The sequence below is a fragment of the Tenebrio molitor genome, chromosome 3, assembly GCF_963966145.1.
Source record: "Tenebrio molitor chromosome 3, icTenMoli1.1, whole genome shotgun sequence".
In the NCBI taxonomy this organism is placed as follows: Eukaryota; Metazoa; Arthropoda; class Insecta; order Coleoptera; family Tenebrionidae; genus Tenebrio; species Tenebrio molitor.
In genome coordinates, this window is record NC_091048.1 from 28,764,692 (window position 1) to 28,771,663 (window position 6,972).

A 6,972-nucleotide genomic window follows, 5' to 3' on the forward strand; every position below is an offset into this window, starting at 1 on the left:
TTAGTAGTGGATTTAATGATAAGCCACTTTATGTTCGTAATAATTTAAACATCTTAATTGAGAAAATTAAATCAGCACTTGCAACATTTAATTTTTAACCTTGTAATAACTTAATTTATCAATCGTGGCAATTACTTAACGTTATTTATCGCTGAAGTTGGTTATAATTTATAACATTGTATAAAATTTATTAATTAAACAATTTATTATTCATTACTGAACGTATTGTTCAAATGATACCTACAATATATCAAATTATTAATTGTGAACCTACCTACTGTTTTTTTTTTAAGTGAAAGTCTGATGTAAAATTTGCTAAACTTGTACAGTTGTCGAGTTTAAAAAAATTGATAATTTTGGAAGTGTTCGGTCGGTGATTGAAATTGCAAATGTCGGAAGGATCGGAACCAGTTTTATTAAAAGCCGTCTGATTTCCTCGTTGAATGGGGGCCGTTTTTGCACCACAAAACATCTCTTGCACTCTGCCCAATCAATTCAGCTCCGTCACATCCGTTCCGCACCGTATCGGAAAAAAAAATTATATTTTCGTCCACGTCCTGTTCCAGCTGCAGCATCCATAATTCCAACAAGATATCCGTTAACAAGCACAATAACTCACAATTAAGTGATCATTATATCTAATTGCAACGGCAGTATCAATTCAAAAACACACTGCATCAACATCGGTCGCGTTTTTTTTTTATTGTGCGGCCGTCTGTCCCGATTTTCGAACTGGTAACAAGCAATTTGCAAGGCTCATTAGGCCACATTGTGATCGTCCCGTCTCTCTCTCGTCCGTTGAATCCGCGACGGGCGCGTCCCTTCGCCACGAAAAAATCCACCAATAAATCGGAATTCTACGAATTCGAAAATCGAAGCCGTAACAAATAATGAAGGAGACCGGCGAGTAAATAATGGAGTCGAGTGGTAGTAACTGTTGACAGCGATGGATTTCATATAATGGGTGAATTTGTTGTAGCGTTCGTATCGAACGCGAGATATTAGAAGAATGCGAAGAAGACGACGACGGCTGTCATATGAAGGGAACGGACACGGTTATGGAAATTTATCGGCGATGATTCGATTCGAACGCGATTGATCGGCCATAATTACGCAAATATGGACTAGTTAGTTGTCTTTGGCGATGCGATTGTCAATTGGTTTGACTATTATCGTCGGTTAGTCGACGCCAATTGAGTCATACATTTAATAAAAAACAAAAAGTATAACGAGTCATTACGAACGAAAATAAAGGTTAAAGATAGACAAGAAAGATAGGTGCTTGTTAGTAGGTTGAATAATTGTCATTACGTAGTTTATGTAGAGCAAATGGGTTGAAAATAGAGCAATTGCTGCGAAATACCTTGGTTCTTCATCCGGTGGTCAAGCTTCTAGCGGTAGCGTCTAGGTGGTGCTAGTCACCGGTGCGGGACCAATAGTTGAAATTGACAAAGTTTTAAAACTGCAAGACCAGGGACATACAAGAAAATTAATGTTTCAATAATTAGAAAATTCAGAAATGAGCTTTAGATAAAACTTGGGTTCTAGAAGCTTCGTTACATGATACATATCAGACAAATCAGTAAATTACACATTTACAGGATGTTCTTCACTTGTTTAATGTTTACCAATTACATAAAAAATGTTGATTGTTCATGAATGCACGAACATTTTGTGAGAAAACTTCTTTTTACCTAATGGTAACTGTGAATGTTCAAAATTGTACGTTTAAAATAAACTCATTAGATAAAAAGGACAAGGAGCAAACGATAAAATATTTGGTCAAGTCTCCTCGAACTTTTATGTACTCTACAAAAAAAACTTAAGGTTAGATACAATTTTAAATTTTGGAAAAAAATGACAACACCGTAAATTCAAATTTATTCAAGGTCATTTTCATTGTGACATTAATAATATCAAGAATGTATTAGTAAGTTGGTAAAATATTAAATTTAATGCCCTTAGTTCAAATTCTAAAAACATTTAAGTACCTACCTATGGCTTAATTTGTCTAATTGTTTTTTGGACCACCGTTGAGCAAAGATAAGTATTTTTTAATAAATATTATGCGTCCATAGTGGCCATTTTTTTGTAGTATAAAACAGAAAACCTTATTTTACAGTTTGGGAATAGTTATTTTTATTTATATACAAATGCGGTAGGCTACATTTTACAGCGCGAGGTTTTTAGATTGTTTTAAGAAAAGCCGCATTAGTAATGTATGTATTAATCTTTTTGGACGACGACCCATTACTCGTTTTCTCAAATCTCAAATTTGTTGTAACCAATAATTTTGCAAAACCTGTCAAATACTCACATTTTGATTAATAAAACCTATTACACCAATAACTGATATGCTTACGATTTACACCACAAGACGGCGCTATCAAACTTTAGACAAAAATAATTAAATTCTGTTCATTTTTGAACTGAACGGATCAATGGTAGCGGAATCTTGTCTTAATAGAAATGGACTTTATTTATGCTAAACAGTTTTTTTGGAGGTCCCTGAAAGCTTAAAATTTTCGTGTTAGTTTACACACTCCGTGCGGTAAAGTGACAGATAGTTTGATTAGTGTGTAAAAATTAAGATACCGTAGCAGTTCAAAATGTGTAAACATGTCATTTAGAGTTGAGGAGTATTTTACACTTTACCACTTTTACACTTAACCGAGTTCAGCCTAAATTGCTACAGAAATAAACAAAATAAACTAGCCAAAAATGAATAGGGAATTCCACAATTTTTCATGGAAAGCAAAATAATTGCCCCAATCCTCCCACGTATTCTTAAACACTGGATAAATTTAAAATGTTACAGGTGCTTGAAACATTACATTTGATGTGTATATTGATATATTTCTAACACATTTTATTACAAATTTTAAACTGTATTTATAAAAAATTCAAAAATAGAAAAATTCCCTATTCATTTTTGCCTAGTTTACACAAAGAATTTCTGGTGGTATATTATTTTTACTTTTATCACTGTATTTATTCATTTGATGGAATGAAAATGTAATTTTTATTTTTACCTACATTAAACATGTTTCACGTGTTGGTTTAAAACACTCGCACTTGTAAAAAGAAGTTTTTCACGCCCACGTTGCGTAAACTAATATTTGTATTGTAGAGTTTTAAAAATTACTAATTTTCTTGATCCTTCTCTTTTTATTACACATTATATTCAAGGCTGACTTGCCGACTTCGCCATAAATCACGTCATTCTTAATTGTTATAATATGGAATTTTAATAATTAATTACGAAATTAGAATAATAATTTTAAAACACGCCTTTCCATCAAAATCTGGAACTGCTGTGGTGTCTAATTCGACCAATTGACTAATTAGAAGAGTGTAAAAACACGTGGGAGCCTGGAGGACCCAGCAGGCGAGGAAACGAACACCAGGTCCAAAATTATGACCATATTGGAGGAACATGCACTAGTCGCTCCTAATTAGTAGCGTTCGCGTCAAATTTGCAGTCATGTCGTTGAGTTTGTGGTTTTTACGTCGTACCCAATTTGTTTGCTTTTATTCGGTACCTATTACATTGTAATTCACTCCACATGTCCTTGTTTGTCGAATCTGTGCAACCCGATCCGTCTCATGTGCTAATAATTTGGCTCAGCTCGGTTTTTATTAGAGGAAATCGTCACTCTCTCCGACTCATTTTCATCTTGTTTTTTTTCCTCGTTCTTTTGTTCGGGAGTCCGGAGTGGGTGCTCCCTCCGCGATGCCGTCCGGTCTGGCCCCCTAATTAAAACATCCAAATTGCGAGTCCTTTTAATTACGGAGCCAATTACCGTCGTAGTTTTTAAGCAGCTTAACTTGTACATTTAATAATTACGTAGTCCTCTCTCTGATTGTATCTACGCATATAGATGGGCCCATTTGTGTTGGTGCTGGGCGACAGGGTAGACACTAAACGGCCGATATTAAGCTTCGTTAACATTTTTGTTAACAATTACCGAGCAACATACCAATTATCTACAAATGTTACGGTGTTTATGTTCTTAGGAGCGGAATTAGACCCAATTTTGACGTTTAAATTTACTTTTATTGCTCCGGTTTACGTCGACGGAATGGGAAAATTCAGGAAATTAATTTCGTTAATACGAGTGTGGCCACGGTCTGACTTTCTAACCAATTAATTTCGACAGTGTGATGGACAATCGAGTGACAGATGGGTCCAACGGGAGGAAACCATGTGGACCATCCAGGGTGCGAAAAGGACCCGGGAAATTTAAAAAATAATTTGTGAGAAATGTAAATTATTTATTAAAATTATGTAGGTACATGATTTGCGTACATCGTTTGCGTTGAGTTAAAAGAAGAGATTGGCAACATAGTCAAAGAGAAAAACTAGTAATCTAGCAGTTATGACACCTAACAGCAGAGTACAAAGACAAGCCTCCCAAAGGACGCAACCCATTAAGATCATGATGTTGTCGGAAACACGAAAGGTGACTTGGGAGGTGTTCAATTCCTTTGACCCCGTGTGACGAAGATCTGAAATTGTGTAGAATTAAAACGAAAATGTTTTCTGATCAAGTGTTACAATTACTTAGGTATATTGTATAATTCTTACGAGCGTGTTCGATTGTAGTAAAGTGCTGTTGAGGAAAGAGTCTTCTTTACGTCGCATAAAATGTTTGAAACGATGCGAAAGAAAAATCCGAAAAAGACGTTCACGACAAACAAAAACGAACTTCTAGTTTTTTGAAAATGTGAAAGAAATTTCGTATCTTGTAAATACATGTCAGCTTTAAATTTTAATTAAACAATAAAATCACCGAATTGTCGGGGATAAATTTATTCAGTACCTACGTATGATGTAGCGACAAACGTGTTTCTCATTATCTGAAATACGTTTTCGGAAACTTCATAACAATTAGGTACTTATCATGAGTTTTAAGTAAAATTTATGTTTGGTAAAAATTGTCATTATCAATTAATTTGATATTCATTTACGTCTACACGTAACAACACTTTTGGAAAACAAGGAACACAGCAGATTTTTTGTAGCTACCGAAAAATGTCATCTAACAGTCGAAAAATTATAGTTGCTACCTCGATACAAAGAAAAAGTAACATTTCACAGAGAAAAAAAATTCGAAACATCATGTTGGGACAACACACCAAGACGAAACATTTGTAAGAATATGTAGTTCTTGCAGGTCTTCAATTTGATGAAGTGCAACTGAAAGAAGAATCAAAGCAAAAATAAAGAGGTAGTAATCATATCGAATGAACTTCATTGATTGTGTAATAGTTATTTTCATATGAGTAACGCTGTCAGATTATTTTTCAGGTATGAGGCCGAATTTGAAGCACGAGGCGTTCGCCGAGTGATGTAAGACAGGTCGAATACCTGAAAAGTGACAGCGCACGAATATTGAATAACGTTTTTCGTGTTCGTTTGGACAAAGTCTTATAAAACATTAATTAATTGTAAATTTTCAGGTTATCTTTGCAGATGTCTAGTTAGGTATAACCGGGAAAGTTTATATATTTAGTTATACCTATACCACTTTCCCGGTTATGTATCTCAGGAAATGAACATGAAAAATAAATTGTTAAAAATGGTTGCTTGTTAAATATGAAAATATGTACTTAAATAAAACAATATTTGTTACTTACTCGCTAAGATAATTGAATGTGTTTATAAATATCCATTATTTTTTATTATCACTTTACATGCTCTCTGTCCCTCAAATACATAAAATAATTTATTAAAATTATTAAAAGAAATGCATTAATGCGTTGTAAAATAAGTGGATAAACCCAACACTCGTCTTTACTTCATTTGAAGAAATGAAAGTCCACCGCTAGAACAAAAACCAACAGATAATTTTTTTCGAACAGTAGAAAACATTCTTTAGTGATAAATAGTCCAAACAAAATTTTTATCAATTCTAATTTAGAGTAAACTAAGTTTCAGAGTTAATAATACGTAAAAGCCGTTACAAAATTTTCAAATCTGTATACAGGGTGTATGTTAATTTGTGTGTTAATTTTAACACGTAACAGAGCTTGTTAAATATGTAATACTTTTTTTTCTATTTTTTTTTTTTGGAAAAAGCGTTACAAATTTACGTGGAATAAATTAGCCATCAAAATGTACACCCGCCAATGGGCAAGGGCGAAAATTTTTTGTTGTGATGGAAATGGGACCTTGTATTGTTATAGAAAAAATTCAATTACCTAACTAAATTTAAAATTTTCATGGTTACATAAAAATAGAGACTATGTAGTTAATCACACAAAACGACTCGTTTGGTAAAAATAAAAACTGGAGGTCAAAAAATCTTGGGAAACTTTTACGAATTTTACAAAATCACATCGAAAAAAGTTTCATAAATTGGTCAGATCTTCCACTTGTTAAAATTAACACACCTATTTCACATCCACCTTGTATATTTTTTCGAACATTTGGAAAAACATGTTTGATCAAGATTTGTTTTTTCTGTTTCTGTCAATAAGCGTATCTTGTCTAAATTCACCGTTTAACGAAAAAAATTGACAATTTAAATCGTATTTCGTGTTCCGGAAACAGTTTGATAATAATTGTAGAATCTATAACTTTCGATGTGACCGAGTCAGATATAGCAAATTGTAAATAGTGGTTTGGGTCGATTCTAGAAACGCTTCAACCTGATTTTCTTCCAGGAAACTCGTGTAAAAGTTTGAGTTCATAATCCTGAAAGTAAATAACATGTGTTCAATTGAAAAGTTCATCGAATTGGCTTTGATCTTTGTCGCTATCTTTGTCTAATCAACTTAATTTATGATGTTGTTGTCTCTTTAAAAATAAAGTCAAAGCCAATTCGATGAACTTTTCAATTGAACACCTGTTATATGTTAGGTACACCATTTGGGCGGACAAATCTCGTAATAATAATAATAATAAAAATACTAATAATACTTAATAATAATAATCAACGAGGTAATTAGATAATAATACGGGGAAAA

At 33.3% G+C, this 6,972-nt stretch overlaps 2 long non-coding RNA genes across 3 annotated transcripts in view; one reads left to right on the forward strand and one right to left on the reverse strand.

The window, feature by feature from the left end:
- Positions 1-4,250, forward strand: part of LOC138126244 (uncharacterized) — a 19,865-nt gene extending 15,615 nt beyond the window's left edge. The window contains exon 3 of one of the 2 annotated variants that reach the window (XR_011157711.1): positions 4,161-4,250. This is a non-coding gene — a long non-coding RNA (uncharacterized lncRNA). The remainder of the gene's footprint in view (positions 1-4,160) is intronic. The other variant, XR_011157710.1, reaches the window with a different exon arrangement.
- A 4-nt stretch (positions 4,251-4,254) lies between these two features.
- LOC138126243 (uncharacterized) lies at positions 4,255-5,815 on the reverse strand. Its single transcript, XR_011157709.1, has 3 exons — positions 5,641-5,815; positions 4,565-5,200; positions 4,255-4,509 (listed from the first exon to the last, which is right to left on the reverse strand). It is a non-coding gene; the product is annotated as an uncharacterized lncRNA (long non-coding RNA).
- Between the last annotated feature and the right edge of the window lie 1,157 nt (positions 5,816-6,972).